Raw genomic sequence first — 23,555 nt, 5'->3', positions numbered from 1 at the left:
CACAAAACAAGCTTACACGACACAATCATGCGGTATTAAAAGTTAGGGTTGAGTCATGCCAATTTGCCTTTGATTTTTTGATGATTGACCATAGATGGCTACATGACTAGACACACGCTAAAAGTATACTGATTAGGGAAGTTCCCAAAATATTTGAAGTATTTTTTTTAACTTCCTATATAAATGTTGGGAAAGCTTATCCCCTTTGATCAAACTTCCAAAGTAATAGTACTGTTTGAGGGGGGAAATGAATACCTATTACTGGCAGCCTGACTCCCAAACTTTTCACTTACCACTTCATAAAAATTAGTGTTTACATTAATAATTCCTTAAGGAGAATGTAAAAGGAAATTGTTTCTAAGTGGTAAGCTTTTTAAAAATCTATTAAGTGCATTGAAAGAAAAAACATTTTTCCCTGAGTCATTTATGTTCACTGACAATTTTTCTGAAATTTCTTTATAATTATTTTCCACTTACATGTTGAGTAAAGTGCCCTTCCAGTATGTGATTGCATAAGTGTTCTTTTCTCTGCATTCTGATTTGTTGGAATATTGCAGGAATAGTGACATGTTTCCATTCTGAGAAAAAGCCTAAGGCTGCTTTAGTATTATTCCGAATGATTGAAGCTGCCATCTTGCTGACTTTCCCTTAGGCAGCATAAGGCCTGTTTGCTTTTGTGTTCATTTCACATGCTTCCTATGAGTTGGGCTGGCAGAACATCATTGCTTCATTTGGCAAGAAAGAGTAAATTCATGTTAGGCTATTACATATCTTAAAGTTTCTCTATCGTCAACAGCACCTGAAATATTATATTTATACTTTGTTACATTAAGTGAATCCTGTTTCTTTGAGAAGTATTTTCAAATTAATCTTATGACACCTTGACTGTGAATATTTTTTATGTAAAAATGGTCATTTTATAAATTCAACTTATACTTCACATTGCACTTATGTTTATACTAATTCATACTACATTTTAGTCAGGAAATATAATTAGCAAGACTGTGGCACAAGGTAAAAGTCTAATATTTAGAATCTTTCCAAATAATCTTCAGTCCATGAGTCTGTTAAAGTTTCTGTGTATTTACAGTATAGTAATCTCAGGTTTGAGACCATGATAGCACAGATTCAGCATCGTCTAGGGATGAAAAAAGAAAAAATTTTGCTTCTTTCCTAAATTTTGCAGATACAGGCATTTATGTATATATTGCAATGCTTTAAGGATTTTCTTAAAACGTCTGTAGAAATACTGTACTCACCCAGTTAATATGGTACTGCCTAAAACACCTCCTCCCACAATACGTTGTTCATGGTGTCTAAGGGAGAAAGAAAAACAGGTAACGGAAAGTGATGACAAATCATAGCTATCCCATTTCATCAGCTAGATGGTAAGAACATGTATTTTACCAATATAACCTCCAAGGTGCCTGGAAGAGTCATAACAGATTATATAGCTTAATAAATATGGTATTATGAGCTTTGTGATTATTACAGGTAGTTTTAGGAATACTTTTATACCCAAAATGTCTCTTGTCCTTCCTCAATGTCTTTGCACAGCAAAAGTCCAGAATGTTCATCCTTCCATATGTTCATGGCTTTTTCTTGTCATTGGATTGCAGATTAAATATCTGAATCTCCTTAGAGAGGTCATCCCTGACTGGCCCATCTGAAGTATTCACTCAGTTATCTACTATCATGTACTCTATTTTAATTCTCAGTGTAACATGCATTACTACAGTTGATTACTAGTTAATTCATTATTTTTCAACTACTCAGCCTTATTTGCTGTAAGCTTCACAAGATTAGGGACATTGTTTTTTTTTTCTGTGGCTAAATCCTGAGCACAGACAGTAGGTGTTCCATAAATATTTTTGTTAAATTGTTAAAGTACTATTTTTAAAATAACTCATATCTACCACAGTACATTTAAAAGCATATATTCAGGGAGTACCTGGGTTGCTTAGTCGGTTAAGCCTCAGACTCTTGATTTCGGCTTAGGTCTTGATCTCACAGTTCATGATATCAAGACCCACATCAGGCTCTGTGCTGACAGCGCAGAGCCTGCTTGGGATTCTCTTTCTCCCTCTCTGCCCCTTCCCCACTTGCTCTCTATCTGTCTCTCAAAATAAATAAATAAACATTAAAAGAAACATTGGATATCTCATTTGTTCTCGGCATTGTGTTGAGTGCTTTCACATACACTACCATATTTAATCTTATTTGATACTCACAGGAACTTTTGCTATAGGCATTATTATACACGTTTTATTTGTTTAACGTTTATTTGTTTTATTTGAGAAAGAGCTCAAGTGGGGGAGGGGCAGAGAGTGAGGGGGACAGAGGATCTGAAGCAGGCCCTGTGCTGACAGCAGAGAGCCTGATGCAGGGCTTGCACACATGACCTGAGCCAAAGTCAGACGCTTAACCAAATGAGCCACCCAGGTGCCCCAACACACATTTTAATGTGAGGAAATATAAGGAGTTAGGTAACCTTCCCAAAGTCGTAGAGCTAGGATTAAATCCAGAACTTTTAACTCCACGTACAAAATTAAACTGGAAAGGTAACATGTTCAGGAGCTCTGCTAACTTATTGATTTAAAAATAAAAGTGTTTTATTGAGTGTTTAACAGGGGGCTGGGACTATTGCGAGCACTTCATAGCCATAACCTCAGAGATTTCACAGCTACTATGTATACCATTATTACCTACATTTTACAAATGAGGAAACTTAAGGTTCAAAGAGATCAGGTAACCTAACTTATCCAAAGTTAGAGTTAAAAACTGACAGAAATAACACTTATTCTAAAGCCTGGGCTCCTAAACACCAGCTATTCACCACACCACAAGATGTACTCTCCCATCTCATCTTCAGTGCCTGAGCCAGAAAGCCTCTCCCCAGAGACATTAAAAAAACCCAAACCTCAAAAGTACACACACAAACATTGATATATAATCTTTAACATTCAAATCAAAAATTCTTGTGTTCCTAGTAAGCATTTCACTCCTATTTTTATTAAATACCTTATAAAATTCAGATTGGATTAATCATAGCTTCTCCCTTATATAACATTAGGATTGAGAGATTGTTCTTTCCTTATTGTTTTACTGACTTCTTGTATTAGGTAGGTATTTTTTTTAATAAAAAAATAATTTGCAAAAAATATAAAGCCTTTCCCTAAACCACTAAACATTTCTGTAGGATTTCTATATCTTAGGTGGGGGAAGTATCCCATACAAAGGAATGCGATTCCCTTGTTTCAGTCCACTATTATGATATGGTTCAAAAGTATCTCAAATTTAATTATACTATATTATTATCTTCACTTAAGTTCTACAGTCCGATATTTTTGCAAATATTAATTTACTCATAGTTACCATGTTGTTATAGTTTACATTTTTTTATTATTTTACATATATTATCTTTGAAGCATCAAAAATTACTCATGAGATAATTAAATCATATACATTTATAAGGTAGTAAGATATCAAATTCCATTTTTCAAATTTCTAGTTTTTGCCTCCTTTTGGTTTATCGTAACTGATTCTAATGAAGGTTTGATACATTCTTATTGATACCTACTTTTCTGTTACATATGTTTTATTTACTGGATGTCCTTTGAATACCAACTTTAAGCAAAATTAGCAGTAAATCTTATGATTGTGAAATTTTTTTTTATTTATCAATATTAGTAAAAAAGCTTCCTACAGTTTAATAGAATAAATTGTGTTACTTGTTAAGGAAATATGAGACTGCATATAAGTTATTAGTTTTTAAAAGGTAGAACATGGGGGACCATAATAACTAATTAAGAGAAACTGGGGTGGAAGGGAAATGCCTTTGGCCACAAATCTAGTAAAGCAGTGCTGTATTTAAGTAGAAATTAAAGTTTCATCAGAGTTATTACTGTCATAACTCCATGCCACAGTGAACATTTCATAGAGTAGCCAGTGCAGGTTTTTGTATCTGGTACAGTTCTAGTAAAGTCCCCTGAACTGTTGTGTCAGACGCTGTCAAGTCAACCCGCCATTGTTGTAGAGAATCAGACTAAATCATTTTGGCATGAGCCTTCCAGAAATGAGAAACTTAATATGAACGGTTTAATGAAATTGAGTATTTGGTTTCAACTTTTTGTAAGACTGTCAAAAATATATTGGACTCCTTCAGAAACTTCTGAGTATAAATCAGTTGAAGTATCTGACCCTATACTTTATTGAAATTTTGCTTTAAATATCATTACTCAACATAAATAACTTTTAGAATGTATATGAGTATTTGGCTCTGTTTTCTTGGGTATATGATTCTTTCCTAAACATTTCAAAGTGGTAAAATTTCCATATATATAATTATTTAGTAGAAAGAGGGAAGAGGTATCTTGTACTAAGATTAAAATTTCCTGTTATAAAATGAAGCTAATAACAAGTTTGAAATAACTACTTTTGTTTCCAAAGGCTATTTTTATTAAAAACAAAGTTGTATTTGATTACATTTATAATAACTTAATGAATTGTTTATGGAAGTTTTAAATACTTAATTCTTACATGATTGGAAAAGCAGCTTATCTTTCTCATCAACAGTCATTTAAAAGGCATTATTATGGTGTAAACTTAGATAAATGCCTCAAGCTTTATATATATATATAGAGAGAGAGAGAGAGAGAGAGAGATTGTTGATATTTCTGTTCAACAACCTAAGAAGTATTTTACCAACTTATACTGTAGCTATGGTGTGGCATTGACAACCCTAGTAACAAAAAGCCTCTTGGTGCAATTAAAGGTCACTTGTACATATTGTAATAGGCTACTCATTTACAAGATCTTTGTTAAGGGTCAGTGCTATAGCATGAAATGGATTGCCCTTGTTGAGCCTGTAAACAAATGGGTCAACTTATCTTGTATTCAGTGAGCAAAGGGAAAAGCTAACACAATACTAGTTTATTAGTGTTTTTACAAACAAATTGCTAAAATGTTGACCAAGACCAAATGCACTAGTACTGTATTCTTGACATAATTATAGAAAATTATTAGAATATATAGCTACAGTTTTTAAGGAAAACTGCTCACACACACACACACACACACTTCAGTATTTGGATCACATCCAGATATAGAAAAATAGCATAGTGGTAGCATTTAAACGTTCTTTACCATAAAACTAGCATGTTTCAATATAGCTAAGATGTATATACTCCATTTTTTTCTGTATTGAAGTTCAGAATTTGTCAGGGATAGGTATGAAAAGTAATCAAACTAGACAGTGATTTATTTTCATTATATTTCATAGCCTTCCCAGTGCTTTGAGAGAAATAAATGGTAGTGCAGATAGAGTATTAGTAATGAACTGTACTGAATGAATTCTCTCACTTGATTTTTCAATAAATTAAGACTTTAGGATGAAAATAAAACTAATGATGAAAAGAAAATACTTTGTACCTTCTAGTAATTTTTATGCATTTAGATTTTGTGAGGTATAAGTCATTTTTTGTTGTTGTCAAAATCAAATTATTTAAAGTATAATAATGAAATAAATTTATCCTGAACTTTCTAGAATCCTTCCCTCTGAAACTGACCATTCAGATACATGACTATACACCCCTAATTATTTGGGAGGTTGCTATGTACTATAAAAAATTTTAAATTTGTAACCAATGGCAAATCAAATCTTCCGGGCCAAACAAAAGTAATTTAACAATGGGTTTGAATCAAAAATCAAATCAATAATGGTAAATGTCCCTTCAGAAACCTGTAGGACTGTTTTTTATAGAAAAATACTAAGACCAGTCATTAAGGCCAATCATGACCTAAGCAGCCAAGAATATCCAGATCCAAGTAATCTCTGCTTGTTATTTAGCACTTCAGTATCCACTCTTCAATGTTTTATTTGGCGTAAGCACAGTGAAAACTTCATGATCATACTTAACCATCTGTTGCAAAATATTGAAGCTTTGGGAAAATGTGGTTCATTTAGAGGCATAAATGCTTTAAACTTAGCTCTGTTTTACTCATCATCATATCCCCTCTTACTAGTTCAGTGCCTGGTCACATAGGTACTCAAAAAATAGTGAATGAATGAATGAACAAATGAATGTCCTTTTGATAGTGCCCAAAACATGCTAGAGAGTGTGACTATAAAAATCTCACCATTTCAGACTCTGTGGAATAGTCTGATAATGCTACTACAGTCTTCATTAATAGTTAATATACTTCTAAGGTTTTGCATAAGTAAAATAACCTTCAAAAAACATCAGCTGATTCTATTTGCAACCACATGGATGGTCCGATAAGGGATTATGTTGGGTGAAATAAGTCAGAGAAAGTCAAATACCATATGGTTTTGCTTATTTGTGGAATCTAAATCACAAATGAATAAAATAAACAAATATAAACAGACTCATAGAAATCCTAAATAAACTTTTGGTTATCAGAAAGGGAAGGATTAGGAGAGGCAGAGAAATAGGTGAAGGGGATTAAAAAGTACAGATTTCCAGTTATAAACTAAATAAGTCATGCAGATGTAATGTGCCACATAGAAACATAGTCACTAATATAATAACTTCATATGATGACAGATAGTAACTAGACTTATCATGGGTATCATTTCATGATGTATAAAAATATTGAATCACTATGATGTACACCTGAAACTAATAAGATATTGTATGTCAGTCATTCTTCAATAAAAACTTGTTTCAAAATCAGCTAATAATATAATGAACCATTATTGCTGAAATAAAGTTGAGCTATACTCTTCAAAAATATCAGATAGAAAATGAGAAAATATATAATTTTTAGTTACCAAAAAGTGACTGGTGTTCCATATGAATTATTATTTCCTTATTTTCATCTTATTGCCATTTGAAAATTATTTTGAATGCCTCACCTTAAAAGACTTTATAATAAATTTGTCTAAATTTGTAAAAGCTTCCCAGAGCAGAAAGAAGTCAGTTCTGATTATTGAGTTTAAAATACCTATACCTTCTAACCCCCTTTGACCCAGTAATTGCCTTTTAACATACCTGGTATTCTCCAGCCAGCAAAGTGGATTTTATTGCCTGTATGTTTTTCTGGCTTTTAGCAGAAAAATATTACTAAAGATTTGTGAGACTTAGGAATTAGGCATGAAATAATTATGTACAATGGAATTTAAATATAACATTTTGGTTAAATTCAGATTTAAATACACATTAGTAATAAAGCAACTAATATCATTTCCATAATAACAGAAATCATCAGAACTATCATTATTGAAAAATCATCCCACTGACCTCTTTGTGCACATGGAGCTGACAAGACCCAATCTAATTCTTTAGTTTGGCTTCTTAAGAATTTCCTCCTGGGAAACCATTCTGGACTGGATAGAAATTTAAGGACAATTATATTCAGAAGAAAAGCTTTATAGTGCATAATTTATAACTGAATGCATTTTCTTCATGAGTCCCATTGACTTAATGTGTAATTTAGTCAAGAAATAGTAAGATATTTTGGAAATGTGATCTACTCTTCATAGTGCCACAAATATGAGCCATTCCTTTGCTCTTAGCACTCAAATATTATAACATTGCCATCATTTTATTGGAAATAAATTGGAAATAATATTCTTATGGTTTGGTTCATGTAAAATTAGATAAGGACAATATTAAACCAACTTTGCCCTTGATGCTTTAAAGCCTGAGGTTCATAAACTATGATGTGTGGGCCAAATTCAGCCTCACCATTTTTAAAAATAAACTTTTATTGGAACACAGCCAGGCCTATTTGTTTATGAATTGTCTATGGCTGCTTTCACACTACATCACTAAGCTGACATCTTATGGCATGCAAGGCCAAAAATATTTACTGTCTGGTCATTTACAGAGAAAGTTGGCTATAAATAAGAACCACTATTTTAGGAGACTACATACTTTAAAGAAAATTTACTGAAAGAATTGTCAATTAGTGGATATGATTGATAATCTTAAAATTAAGGTTATCTGAGTAATAATAAATTCATAGAATCACTTGATGTTTAGTTTGCACATTTTGAATTAATAATGCAGGTGTGTCTCTTTAAGAAAATACCTACATTTCTTAAAATGCTAAAATCAGAAGGGAGCTTAAAGTACTTCAAAGCCAGCTTCTTATTGTATGCACATATTTTCTCACCCAGCCTCTCTGTATTCATGGGGAACCCACTCACCCCATTTTAGTCTCTACCAACTACAGTTGTTAGAAAATTCTTTCAGATGCTAAAGCAACTTCGCACCCATTAGTATTAATTCAGCTTTCTTAAGCCACACATTAATTACTGGTTTCTAGATAATATAAATGGATTCCTAATAAATACCTAATATATGAGGAACAATTATAATTTATGTGTGTATCTTATTGTTCCCTAGACTTTTTATTTCTTTTATAAAACATAATTTAAATTAACCATTTTATGCTATTTATTGTACATTTAACTTAGAATCTTAAGCATGAAGCCCATATAATTTTTAGAATATCTTTAAAATGAACCTCTTCTCCTTTTCTTTAAAGTAAAACATTAATTAGGAATATGAAAGTAAGTCTTGAATTCTCAGGTAAAAAAGGATTCATGAATTACAGGTCCATACAATTTAAATATTAAAGTCAGTATTTTTGTTTTTAGCATGTTTGAACTCACAAATGAGCTTCAGATGATTAAAGGTGAGAAAATCATCACTATGATTTTTCCCATTTATTATAACCTATTTAAGATATTCTACAGAGCTAAGTTAATCAAAATGTAATATTAAACTTTTGATGTATGAATAATAAAAAGCATAAGGATATATTTCTAACAGGTTTTGATTTTATCAGCAGAAGTATACCAAAGAAACATTAGCTGCTAATTATCCACACTACCTAGCATATGTAACTGATAGCCAAATTAAAACAATGTTTAAGTGGCCACTATGGATCAAGAAGTCTTGCTTATTTTTTACTTTATATTTTTTTAACTGTAGGGATTTCTTAGGTAGGGAAATAAGACCATATTGAAACTTAAAATATAAATGTATTACTAAAAGTAATTTGGGGGCTGGTGAGATTATTTTTAAGCTATAGGAGACTTGAGTTCCCATTTTAGTTAGAAAATTTAAACATGTGAGGACAGTTTTAGTCAAAATTGCTTTTATTTAATGCATATTATTATTTTTTACATAATTATATGTAGATTAAGCCTTTGGCATTTGCAAGTTGTTTTAAAATTAGATACAACCAATTCTTTTCAAAGGTGTTTATAATGTAGAATAGAAAAGAAGATGGCATGAAACCACACAAAAAGGACTCAACTTAGTGTTTTCAGCCTAATAAAAATGTTGTAAAAATACTTGTAAGCTTGAAAATCACACTAGCTATTCTTGTTTCAAATTCTGTTTAATATATTGTTCTGTATGATTTTATAATAAACAGATTACTCCTTGAACAGGAATTAAGAATAAAGCTGCCAGGAAGGGGTTTTGTTGTCAGAGTAGTTCCCGCCTCATGTTTTGTAAGAGATTTCATGGTCCCATTGTAAAGAGTAGATGATTTAAAACGTGTTCCCAAGATAAACTTTCCCATTGTCATTAATGAGGATGGATAATACTGAGTGACAAGTGCATTAGGAATGACACAGAAAGAGCTGTTAGATTTGTCAGAGCATATCACTTCAGGCAGTGACACTTGAGGACATTCTTTTTGTGGATATTCAGTTGGGTGGGGGTTGATTTAAAGATACCAAAGTTTGTGTTTGCTAATAGAATGATGTATTTTACAATTTATAAATATATATTTTTTAGTGTTCAGAAAATATTTGGAAGGTTCTTTAGCTTAAGTTCCTTCACATACTAAGTTTAAACCCTTATTATATCAGATTTCTTCCTTAAAAAGTAATCAAATTATGTAACATTTAAATGTTAATATATTTCCACAAAACTGATTGTTCTTTTAAAAAGTCTTCTTGGAATATGCAACTGAAGGCAAGAGATTAAAAGTTATATAAATTTTTAAAAAGTATTATAATCCTGTATATGAGGGGACTCTATTCTGCATCGAGATGAGAATAAAGATTTTGAAATAAGAGAACACATGTAATCTATATTGTCTTTCTAAAAATATATTCCTTTAGAGGAACATGTTTTAAATATTTATCAATGAACAATTAATAATGTATGACTTTCCTAGTATTTACAGTGTTTCCAAACTATAATATGCCTCTCAATTTCGATTTTGAACATGCAATTGGTCACTTTTTCGCCTTGATTCATCTTTCGTGCTGCCAACCAAATTTTGTCTCTGTATACCTTTTTGACACTAATGACTGAGTCTCTGTTCATTTGAGTTCAAGATTTCCCAAGCGGCACTTTGGGACTAGGATAAACTATTTATCATGATTGCATACCACTAATCTGTCTCAACCAAGCCACCCTATGACTGAAATTATATTTGACAGTTCACCTCTTCTTGATGAGCCTGAGGTGAACATAGCTACAGACCATCCCTGGGAGGACATGGCAGCTACTCCATATGCTCAAAAAGGTCCTTTCATTTGTGAAACAAGACTTAAACTATGCCTGTAGCAGAAGGCTAATATTTCTCTTTCTCTCTCTAATTTTCCCAGTTTTCATTAGGATTGCTCTTAAACTGCAGAAATGATTTTACCCAAAAATGTTTGGTAGACATTTTCTCCCATTACAAGTACTACCTATAGGTTAGCTTCACCATGTTGTTAACATAGTCCTTTTAAAAAATATTTGTGCTTTCTAAAATGTTCTCCTAGCTCTATACCACAATTGTCAAAAGGAAAATATTTTCTATTAGTATTTTGACTCTTACCAGAATTTATCAGTTCTTGAACCATCTCAGTAAATTTTTATATTACAAAAAAAGTGTTTTTTAAGAAGAGTTTAATTATCTCATTTTAACATAAAAATATTTTTCAAAATACATTTCAAATTTATTTTAAAGATTAAAATTTATTTTAAAGATGTATTTAGAACAATAAATTGAAAACTATAACAGGAAATATTTTATTNGTTTTCCAGAGGGGCTGTACCAGTTTACATTCCCACCAACAGTGTAGGAGGGTGCCTCCTCACGAAGACTTTAAAATAAACTTACTGCTTTATATTCTTTCTGTGAAACTTCTTCCTTTGGAATCAGAAATTATCAAATATTTTGAGATGATGTTAAAGCACTTACTATTAATATCTTGGAGAAATGAGAAATCTGAAGTAATTTTCAAGAATGCATATAGAGGGTTTAATCATAAGAGTAGTTTTATTTTTTTTTATTTTTTTAATGTTTTATTTATCTTTGAGAGAGAGAGTGTAGAAGCAGGGGAGGGTCAGAGAGAAAGAGAGATACAGAATCCAAAGACAGGCTCCAGGCTCTGAGCTAACTGTCAGCACAAAGCCTGACACGGGGCTCGAACCCACTAACTGTGAGATCATGGCTCGAACCCATTAACTGTGAGATCATGACCTGAGCAGAAGTCAATGCTTAACCGACTAAGCCACCCAGGTGCCACATAAGAGTAGTTTTAACAGCCAACATGAAGAACCAAGTAAATACGAGTTAAATTATAAAAGAAAAGATTGGGATGATTTAAACAAAGGCACTTGAATAGTAAAATGGTTTTTCGAAAACCACATTTAGGAGTTTATTACAAAATGGTATCTTTTTTAACCTGTCCTGGATTCTTGAAATGCGATTTTATCTAAAGATATTTAGATGGCCCAGAAAGTTTGGCTCATGTTAGTTTATCAAAGCAATCACTTAATAAGTTTACTCCTAATTGTCCTTTAGTAATTAAAGCTTATTATAACCTTGGAAAAATTCCTTTAAATAAAGACAATATTTTCTCACTAATACATTCTACACAGAGCCTTTCTAAAGTAACTAATGTCAACTATCAACTTTATTTGGAAATGTTTTTAAATGTTTATTTATTTTTGAAAGAAAGAGATAGAGCGTGAGCAGGGGAGGGGCAGAGAGAAAGTGAGACACAGAATCTGAAGCAGGCTTCACGCTCTGAGCTGTCAGCACAGAGCCTGACGCAGGGCTCCAACTCATGAACCATGAGATCATGACCTGAGCCGAAGTCAGACATTTAACTCACTGAGCCACCCAGATGCCCCTATAAGGAAATTTATGTCAGTTAATTTCCTAGTATCACAGAGATAATTATTTAGTCAATATAGTAAATGAAACAATCATATTTTAATGCAATATAAATTATCTTTAACAAACTTAATCTTTTTAAATATTTATTATTTTCTATACTATTTTTATTTCATCTAATAGAATGATTACCAGTGAGCCACAGTAGATTTCAGTAACACCTAAAATAAGTATCCTGAATAAAGTATCAAAGTAAACTATATATTTCCACGTTTTTAATTTCAACTATATAATTTTTACCAGTGAGCTGCATAATATACTTTACTGACATGTATTTCTGAAGAAAAGGAAGTACTATCAAAGTAAATTAGTAAACTATATATGTTTTATTTCAAAGCAATAAGATAAAAAAATATCTAACATATACACCAATTCTAACGGTAGGCAGCTTTAATTTTATGCTAAATTTTAACTTAGGCAGTAAAAGCTGTGATCCATTCATCTCATCATACTCAGTTACTCCTCCCATCTAATTATATGATCATTAAATGTACTTTTTTATTATAGGATGCATCTGCATATTTTTTAAATAAAATTACTTCCATTTTTCCCACAAGCATCTATTTTCTAATCAGAAGAGTTGATACTACATTGCTTTGCAGTAAATATTCAAAAAATTTAAAAATGGTAATTATTTAATATTTATGATCTGAAAATGTAATTGCTTCATTTAGAAAGCAGAATGGTTATTTTAAGTTTAGAAAATAAGCAGGCTAAAATGATGTTTTGTGTAATATTTAAATAATTATGCTTTTTGTTTTTAGTTTTAATATAACCTTTCTTTAATATTTTAAAAAATATACTTATATGCCTAAGCATGGTACACCATGAATCTTTAAAAAGTATGACAAGAAAAGAAAGTAAAATGGTCATTCCTTTGGGTAAATGTTATATAAAATTATGAAAAAAGTCTTAACTCCATAACATAAAACAAAATTATTGTGCCTTCAGAATTTTTAATAAAATGGTTGGCAATATTCAAGTCACTTGTTTGTATCAAGAAGAAATAATTCTTTCCCACTAAAATAATTCCCTCATCTTTGCTTTAAAAGTTGGGATGAAATTTACTTTGGTGCCGTGTGTGTGTGTCTGTGTGTGTATGTGTGTGTGTGTGCGCGCGCGCGCGTGCATTTAAGAGTCCCATAGAGAGAAGTATGATAAATTCTGTCAGATTTTTTAACATCTTGACCTATGATAAAATGTTTGTTATATCAATACAATGTACATGCTGAGTCAGTTGAAGTTTCAAGGACTAATTATGTGAGAGCCAGATTAACCATAAATTTTTGCTCATTCATTCAGTAAATAATAATGGAGGAATCTTTAGTCCAATGCCCTTTATCAAAATACATATCCTTAGATCTGGCCTCTGACAACCTCTTTAGCCTATCTCTTGCCAGAACTCCAAGTTGCAGCCTGACTCATACCTGCAATCCCCATGGTGGCCCATTTTATCACTTCCAGGTCTTTTGTAAATGCCAAAAATATTCTCCCTTTTCTTCCAACTATCCTTGCCAGATCAATCTTATTCTTCCTTTAGTTAGATGTCACTTTCTCTAAAATATCTATCCTGATTCTCCAAGACCAGGTTAGGTGGCCTACCTCTGTACTCCCAGAGTACCTTATAAATGATCTGTATTTTAACACTTACAAACATTATTTTAACTTTTTGTTTCCTTGATGTTTCTATCTACTGTACTGTAAGCTGGTGGCAGAAATTGTGTTATGTTCTTGTTTACCAATGCACCCACAGCACCTAACACAGGATCTAACACACAGTAGGAGTTTAGTAAACATTTGTTGAATGATAAACCAGTAATATCTGGAAAATAATACATCTGTAAATATCTGCTACATGTATCTGCTAAATATCTGACTACATCTCTCTTTTTATCTAATTGTCATAAAAATATGTGATCTACCCTCTTAACCAGTTTTTAAGTGTACAATATATTACTGTTGACTGTAGACACAATATTGTACCCTGACTACATCCTTAATTAACTCTCCATATGAGTCTGAGTTGTCTGCTCTTTGAGGAAGAACACGCAGTAATCAATTCTCAAAGCCCGAAATCAGGACAGCCTTTTCCCTGACATAGTAACCATACCAACCTGTTTTAATTTTCCCTAATTACTGAACTGTTTCTTGTCTTTAGGATTGGAATCCTTCCCCATATCAACCTATAACATTAAACACACACACACACACACACACACACACACACACACACACACACACACACATTGATACCTAACCCTCGATCTTTATTTTTGGTGAAGATTTTGCTATATCCTCCATGCCACTGATCCTTCCCTTCCAATATATTAACTTTTAAAATCTTTTTAAATCTTTGGCTTAATGAGAAGCTGTTATTGGTACATTAAAATGCTATCAAATAATTTTAATTCAAATTTAAATGCTTTTTTAGCTTGTCTATATTATGTCTTTCTCTTGCCTCTATAGACATGTGGTAAAGATTTTGTATGAATACCCATCAGGATGACTAATTAAAGCCAAACCAACTGAGCATTTAAAGTATACCCTTGAAAGAGAGGGGAGGTGCCAAGCTGATAACATCTTGATAACACTGGATAGTAAGATCCCATGGGCCTACATATTCATTGTTCCTAGTCAATTGACATTTATATCTATTATCACTTGAGTGAAACATGATTAATTATTTTATGATAATTTGGATCATTGTTTAAAATTAAGTTTGGAAGTGTTATGTCCTGGCCATCTTCTTTTACCATTCCTTTAGAGGATTGGGAGCCACCCTGCTATTTAGGGAGATGATTTCTCCTTCCAATTATTACATAATAAGCCTCATTGTTTTCTAAATAGGAGACTCCTTTTCACTGCTCTAAGAGTAATAATTTTATGCTACAGACATCAAAGATGAGGATAAAAATGTCACATCGTGATTCTGTCTCCATGACACTCCACAATAATACAAAGTGAAAAATTTAAACAAAGAGAGCCTTTTGCTTTTTCCATGGTGTCAAAAGTCATGTTTCTCAGTTTTTCTTCTCTAAATTGGGCATTAAAATAAACATTTTTTATATTATTTAGGAAGTTGTAATTCTATCTTGAAATTTTATTCATAAAATATTTCCCTCAAAACACACTTTTTCATAAGGTTGTTTTTTTCACCCAACAAATAGGAATTCTAGTTTCCACTTTTTAATTAAATCCTAGCTATTTTAGTTGGAGATTTATTGCCTTAATCCATATGTAATGTGTTTATCACTTAGGAAACATTAAAAAAAATGGGTTAGTAATTTTGTATAATGCCATAATTATATCTTTCATCAGGATAATTATGTAAAAGTAAATAAAGGTAGGGCTAAGATAATACCTAATTTAGGATGCCTTTCAAACGTATAATGCTTATAATTAAAGATTTCAAGTAGAAAGTAAAGGGCCTTAGTTTCCTTACACATCAGCCTAATTTTCAAAATAAAACCATAAAAGTTAGTTAAATAGTTTCTATGCTAACACATTTACACATGGAATCACAACTGTCCACATAAAAGCTTTTTGTAATAATAATAATAATAAATTGTTAATATCTTTACACTAGAGAACAGAACTTAAAAGGTGAATTTTGTAGCTCATCTAATATGCAAGACTGAGAGCAAAAATAATTTAACTAGCTTGTGCCATTGGAAAATATTTAAGATTTGCAATGGGAAGTATGCAGTTATTCATTTCATATTACTTAAACCACTGAAAGAAAATATCACACATTATCAGTCATTAAAAGTAAACATCATGCATTGTACATGATTTCATAGATTTAGTATATTATAAATAATAGCTCACTAAATTGAGATACCAGATTTTTTGTCCTTATAAACAAGATATTTCCACCTTTTTTCCAGTTAGATTAAAAGGCACGTAATAAACACCTAGCCTAGCCTCTAATAACCATCACTAACATATGCATTTTCAGATACAGATAATGCAACATAAATGCCCCAAAAAACACATACTCACAACAGCATTTCCAATGGCACATTGAGGTCCCCAGTGAATAATAGCTGAAGCATCTAAGGATAGAAAGCAACCACGAGACCTACTTGCAAAGTGACTGTGAAAAGCACTTCTCTTCCCAACTCTGCTGCCTACAGAATTCTGTGTACCTCTGAAGTGGTCATGCAACTTAAGGTTTAGCTCCAGGCTGCTAAAACAGGCCAAGTTCTAGGTCTGCTATCACTCCTACCAAAAACTTTATTTTAAGCAAAGTTTTAACTTTGTCTTTTAGCTGCTTAGTATTCATTTTTGTTTCTCTGGTAGGGGCTTAGGAGGAGGGTGAGGAGCATGGGGTGGCAGGGATGAGGCTGATGGCTGCAAGTAGAGCACTCTTCAACCCTAATTTCTGATATGGGTAGGAAAACCTCTAGATACCTCTGTAGATCACTACATAGCCTTCGCCTAGTGCCTTCCCAACTAGACTCAGTTTTAAGTAAATAATGGTGATGGAGCTGGTGTAAGTGTACGCTACAATCATCTCATTGTTATTACATGAATCAATAAAGGGCTTCTCCATTGCAGAAATTTCTAAGACTATACAAGTTGTTTTGTTACACTGAAGTTGTATCAGTTATAACTTTTAAAAATATATAAGCCATCATTTGGGACTTTGAAGTCTTTTGTTGTAAGGGGATTTTGTTATAATGACATTTGTTATAAATGATGTTTATTCTCTTACTGCAAAAATCTACATGTAATTTCTCAGAAATGACTTTTACTGAATATATGTGAATGGGAATTAGTAATTCAGTCAAACAGCCATTACATGCACAATCTGTTTACTACACAATTCTAATAAAATGTTCTCAATTGGCGTCCATATGAACTGATGATATTTTGTTAAGTATGGAAGACTAAAACCCAGTAATTAATAAAACTATCATATCGCAGTAATTTTTGATAAGATCTCAGTTGCCATGTTTTTGATGTATAACTCTCATCCCATTATCAACTATCATAACAAACCATGCTGCTTTAATTATCAAACCTTTATAGATATAGATATGAATTATTTCAAAGAAAAATCCTGAAAATATTTCTTTATTTTTGAAATTTCCAGTACACAATACAATGTGCTAATATTACTTCTTGATTTTTTAAAATTATGTATTAAGTAGCTCATCAATATCTAATGGAACTGGCATCTAGCATTTCTTAGAGATGCTATTAGGCTACAACTTATTATTTAAGATATCTTTTGACCTAAGGGATGTAGTAAATGACCATAAAAGCAAACCAAAGTGTGACGTTTTAAGTATCCAGCATGGATAATATTAACAATTCTTCACTCTATTTACTGCATTGGAGAAAGTAAAGTCACTGTTCTTGGTTTTTTTTAATGTGAGTAAACAGTACAAGATCTGTGTAAAACCTCTTGAAACATTTATTTAATAGAGTGTTTAATAGAATACCATTTAGTAAACCTTTTAGAACATTTTAAAAATTGTAGAACATTTTATTTAAAAAAAGATTCACACCAGAGCATTGAAGATAAGTTCTTCACTTACTAAATAAAGGGAAAAAATTGCCTCTGAGTTGGTGCATTAAATTGCTTGTATGCTCTTGGCATTTTAATAGGAAAACTAAGTGTGATGCTACCAGTCATCACCATGTCTTCGGTTGACACATTTTCTTTAATAAAATATAGAATATGAGGAAACATGTATTTCTATTTAATTTGAATAGAAGTCTGTATTATGAGTGTATTTGGAAAGCTATGCCAAAACACTTGATATGGAAAGTCTCATTTATAAGACTGGTAATATGAGTTATCTTTTTAGCTTGACCTACCAACTATTTTTCTTCATTTTGCCATTTATGCATTTTAGGATTGGAAGTAAATGAAGCTAAAACATTCTTCCCTACAGCATTGGGGTCTTCACATAAGGCCTGTTTGAAAAATGCCAGGGCATGGTTTTTCTCTCAAACCCAAAGACACTCACAAAATTACACATGATTTATTCAGGAATAGGAAATCTAAAACAATTTAATTTTACATTTATGAACTGAGTTCACATTCTGTCCATATTACTAAAACAAAGCTGAATGTTACCTGTTTATATAATATCAGTAACAATGTCTTCATTAATTCAGAGTTCTGGTACCCAGTTTAAAAAAAAAAAAAAAAACAAAGCAAAACAAAAAGTACCTGGGATTGTAAAGTATGCTAGGTGTATTTGTACATGATGTGGCAGTAATAAATTTTGGAAATTACTGAAGCTAACCTCTTGGTAATCGCTGCAACCTTCTTTTTCCTATGTTATTGCTTATCCTATAGAAAAGGCAGTTATTTATCCATCGGATTTCCTTAGCAAATAAATTCTTTCCAAGCAACAGAAATCATCACTGTCAAGTAGAAATGAAAAGGAAGGGCAAGAGAAGGAAGAGATTGTGACAGATTGAATGGATAGAGTTCTTTACCCCAGGAATCATGAAAAGGAACATGACATAAGAGTTAATACATTTAAACTTTCATTTTAATGTGTATATTTATTAAGCATATGCAATGTTAAAGTTATGATGTAGACACTGTGTGAAATGCAAACCTTACACATGGTTTCTGTTCTCACTTCTTAGGTGCTTTTTTAAAAAGTCAAAGACCAATGAAATACAATATCATATTGGTTTGAGATCTCTTAGGTACTTATACTATGGAAGTAACACAAGTCCCACCTCTCTGAAAATACTATATTCATAGAATTATTTTCAGGTGTTTAGAGTAAGATTTTTTTTTCCTCCTCCTTAAAACAATCACTAGTTACTCAACATCCAGTCTGACAGAAAATCTTACTGACTCTGCCTTTAAAATATATTCATAATGATGCTGACAAAAACTGAGGACTGATGGATGTGGGGGGAGGGGGGGATGGGCATGGAGGAGGACACTTGTGGGGATGAGCACTGAGTGTTATCTGGAAACTAATTTGACAATAAACTATTAAAAAAAATAAATAAATAAAAATAAAATATATTCATAATGAAACCAATTTTCACTACCACAAATGCTACCATTCACTCCAAGCCATCATCATGTTTTGCCTGGATCATTGTAAGANTTGAATGCTGACAAAAACTGAGGACTGATGGATGTGGGGGGAGGGGGGGATGGGCATGGAGGAGGACACTTGTGGGGATGAGCACTGAGTGTTATCTGGAAACTAATTTGACAATAAACTATTAAAAAAAATAAATAAATAAAAATAAAATATATTCATAATGAAACCAATTTTCACTACCACAAATGCTACCATTCACTCCAAGCCATCATCATGTTTTGCCTGGATCATTGTAAGAGACTGCTAACAAGATACCTGCTCTTAATCCTGATCTCCTTCAATTTGTTCACATGCAGTAGCGAAAAGGATGATTCTTTTAAAACATAAGCTACATCAAGGGTGCCTGGGTGGCTCAGTCAGTTGAGTCCGACTTAGGCTCAAGTCATGATCTTGTGGATCCTGAGTTCAAGCCCCGCATCGGGCTCTGTGCTGACAGATTAGAGCCTGGAGCCGTCTCCCTCTCTCTCTCTCTCTCTAGCCCTCCCCCTGCTTGTGCTGTGTCTCTCTCTCTCAAAAATAAATGTTTTAAAAAATAAAAATAAATGTAAGATACATCATATCGTATATCTGTCAAAACTTTCCATCAAATCCCATCTCACTCAGAAGTCCTTTGAGTGAGGACTGTCCCCACAGTTGATCTGATTCAGCCACACTTGGTGTTCCTTGCCATTCCTCCTTGCTATTCCTTGACCATGCAAAGCCTTAGGGCCTTTGCTGCCCACTCCCTTTCCTTGAAGTGTTCCTCTCTCAGATCTTTTCATAACTAACTTCCTCACCTTCAAATATTTGTTGAAATATCACCTTCCTGAGGAAGCTGTTCTGACCATCCATTTCAAAGTAGCAGTTTACGTACCCCCATTCTGCCATGTCTAGTTACTCTTGGTCTGCTCTCTATTTTCCATAGCGCCTACTACCTTCTAACAAGTAGTCTCATTTTTCCATTTATTATGTCTGTTCATTTTCCATCTTCTTGTACTAGGAGGTGAGCCTTACAAAAACAAGGATTTTTCTCTGTTTTGTGTAGAACAGTCTGACACATGGTAAAGTGTTTAAAAAACACTTTTAAAGTGGTAAGTTGTCTCACTTTGCCTCAGACTATCTCATTTTCCTTCCCTTCCCTATTTAAATTGTGTACAAGCATGAATGAATTTAGGAACTAATATTAGTAGGAATGATGATAATGAAATCACTTATTGCTGTGGCAGACACTATACCAAGCACATTACCTATGTTGTGCCACTTAATCCCCACAACTAGTCCTCAAAGTCAGATGAGGAGGCATAGGTTAAGTCACTTGCCCACGGTCACATTTTAAGTGAATGGCTAAGCTCCAGATCAACCGGTAAGAGACTCCAAAGGCCAACACTCTTTGTAGCTTTTGAATTATAGCCACCTTCAGTTTTATTCAATATTAATTTTTTTATGTTTACTAAACAACAGTAACTAAAAGAACTACACAGTATCAACATGAAATTAACTGGCTACTGACTTGCTTAATACCATTCCTTTTTTTATTCCTTCTTTTTAAGTAACTGTATTTAAAGATAAATACTAGCTTTAAAACTTTGTAATTTCAAGTGATAAATATATTACATTTCTTTTAGATTGAAGAAAGAGGGTATTCATGATATCTGCTATATTCTTGAAGAAAACTTGGAGAGAATGCAGGGGACTTAAATTATCACATAAGTGAAGCATTGAGTAACATGAGTAACAAAAACAAAGGGAACAGAAGAAGAGGTATAAAAAGTAAGGTAATATTAAGTGGCATGGAAAAGATCGTATTCATGGTTTTTGTTTAAGTATTCTCTAAAATAATTTTTTAATATAATTTAATGTTAAGTTAGCTAATATACAATGTATACAATGTGCTTTTGGTTTCGAGGGTACAGTCCCATAATTCATGGCTTACATACAACACCCAGTGGTCATCCCAAGAAGTACCCTCCTCAGTGCCCATCACCTATTTTCCCCCTCTCCCCCGCCCCCCTTCCATCAACCCTCAGTTTGTTCTCTGTATTTAAGGATCTCTTATGGGTTTTCCTCCCTATCTGTTTGAAATTATTTTTTCCCCTTCCCTTCCCCCATGGTCTTCTGTTAAGTTTCTCTCAAGTCCCACATATGAATGAAAACATGACCTCTGTCTTTCTCTGATGGACTTATTTCACTTAGCATGATACCCTCGAATTCCATCCACATTGTTGCAAATGGCAGGATTTCATTCTTCCTCATTGCCAAGTAGTACTCCATTGTATATATAAACCACATCTTCTTTATCCATTCATCAGTTGATGGACATTTAGGCTCTTTCCATAATTTGGCTATTGTTGAAAGCACTGCTATAAACATTGGGGTAAAAGTGCCCTTATGAATCAGCACTCCTGTATCCTTTAGATAAATTCCTAGTAGTGGTATTGCTGGGTCATAGGGTAGTTCTATTTTTACTTTTGAGGAACCTCCACACTGTTTTCCAGAGTGGCTGTACCAGTTTGCATCCCCACCAACAGTGCAAGAGAGTTCCTGTTTCTCCATATCCTCGTCAACATCTGTTGTTTCCTGAGTTATTAATTTTAGCTACTCTGACTAGTATGAAGTGGTTATCTCAATGTGGTTTTGATTTGTATTTCCCTGATGATGAGTGATATGTCTTTTCATGTGTCTCTTAGCCATCTGGATGTCTTCTTTGGAAAAGTATCTATTCATGTCTTTTGCCCATGTCTTCACTGGATTATTTGTTTTTCAGGTGTTTAGTTTGGTAAATTCTTTACAGATTTTGTATACTAACCCTTTATCCAGTATGTCATCTGTAAATATCTTCTCCCATTCTGTCAGTTGCCTTTTAGTTTTGTTGATTGTTTCCTTTGCAGTGCAGAAGCTTTTTATCTTGATGAGGTCCCAGTAGTTCATCTTTGCTTTTATTTCCCTTGCCTTCAGAGATGTGTCAAGTAAGGAGTTGCTGTGGCTGAGGTCAAAAAGGTTGTTGCCTGTTTTTTCCTCTAGGGTTTTGATGATTTCCTGTCTCACATTTAGGTCTTTCATCCATTAAAATATTTTTTTTAATCATGTGTCTTATCACATTTTTAAGTTGACATATAACATTTTTCACTGTAAGTGTAAATAGTGATAAAGGATATCATTTCTGATGTATTAGATATACACTTTAAATATATTTTCATCAAAACCATGAAGTAAGGATTTAGCTTAATTATTAGTAACATTCATAATATAACCTAATTGGCAATCATTGTCAAATCAATGCAAAGAAAGTCTGACTTCATTTTTTAATGCCAGTGAACATGTTTCTAGGATAGTCTTCTCACTTTTGTTGCCATGTGTTTGTCCCCTGCTTATGATGAAACAAGGTGCAAGCCCCCATTAGTTTGTTGTTGCTCTGCAGTAATGGGACTCTTACTTCGGGGCAACGCACCACACTAAGATTCAGGGTGGGCAAAAGCTGTGCCTTCTCTGCCAGATTCAATCAAGTGGAAAAGGAGAACCTGCAGACTACAGGTACATTTCAAGTAGGTCAGTTTTAGGAGAGAAAAGCTGTGAAAATTGACGATCTGAAAGTTGAATTCCTTTAAAACTATCCATACTCACATACCCATTACAAAGTCTTTGTGAAGGGCATGCATTTTGCAGTTTTAAGACCTCTGCTTTATATTATTTAGCACATTAAAATTTAGAAAATGCTCCCTTTTTTTTTTTTTTTAGGGTTTGTTTCCTAAAAATGTCTACTTCCATTATAATCTGCAAAAATACATCTTTAGTTTGTGGTAACATATCTTTTAAAAATAAACAAGAATGGAATGGAATACTCAAAACTGATGCAAGACATTTTTTAAAAAATAATAGACTTTTTTTGGAGCAGTTTTAGGTTTATAGAAAATTTGAGAGGAAAGTATAAAGTTCCCGTATGACAGCCATACTGCCCCCCACTCCACTGACAGTTTCTCCTTTTACTAACATCGTTTTAGTGTAATATATTTGTTATAATTGGTGAGCCAGTACTGACACATTATTGATTGAAGCCTGGAGTTTACATTAAGATTCACTCATTGTAGTGGACATTGTATGGGTTTAACAAATATATAATAACATATACCACCAAATGGTATATAGAATAGTCAAACTATCCTAAAAATACCCTGTTCTCCACCTATTCATCCCTTCCTCCCCCAAATTTCTGGCATCTACTGATCTTTTTACTGTCTTCAGAGTTTTACCTTTTTCAGAATGCCATATAGTAGGAATCATAGTACATAGCCTTTTCTAGATTGGTTTCTTTCACTTAGCTAT

General features: G+C 32.8%; 1 protein-coding gene across 3 annotated transcripts in view; it reads left to right on the top strand.

Moving 5' to 3' along the window:
* Positions 1-23,555, top strand: part of ELP4 (elongator acetyltransferase complex subunit 4) — a 241,913-nt gene that overhangs the window by 123,050 nt on the left and 95,308 nt on the right. Inside the window, exon 10 of one of the 3 annotated variants that reach the window (XR_013337263.1) lies at positions 20,861-21,010. The exons of the other annotated variants lie outside the window; for them this stretch is intronic. The gene's annotated coding sequence lies outside the window, so the exon portion shown is untranslated. The remainder of the gene's footprint in view (positions 1-20,860; positions 21,011-23,555) is intronic. 3 annotated transcript variants of the gene reach the window in all.

The sequence above is a fragment of the Crocuta crocuta genome, unplaced genomic scaffold, assembly GCF_008692635.1.
Source record: "Crocuta crocuta isolate KB4526 unplaced genomic scaffold, BGI_CrCroc_1.0 scaffold382, whole genome shotgun sequence".
NCBI lineage: Eukaryota > Metazoa > Chordata > Mammalia > Carnivora > Hyaenidae > Crocuta > Crocuta crocuta.
Note: the sequence above shows the minus strand (reverse complement) of the source record. Positions and strands in the feature narration are given on the sequence as shown.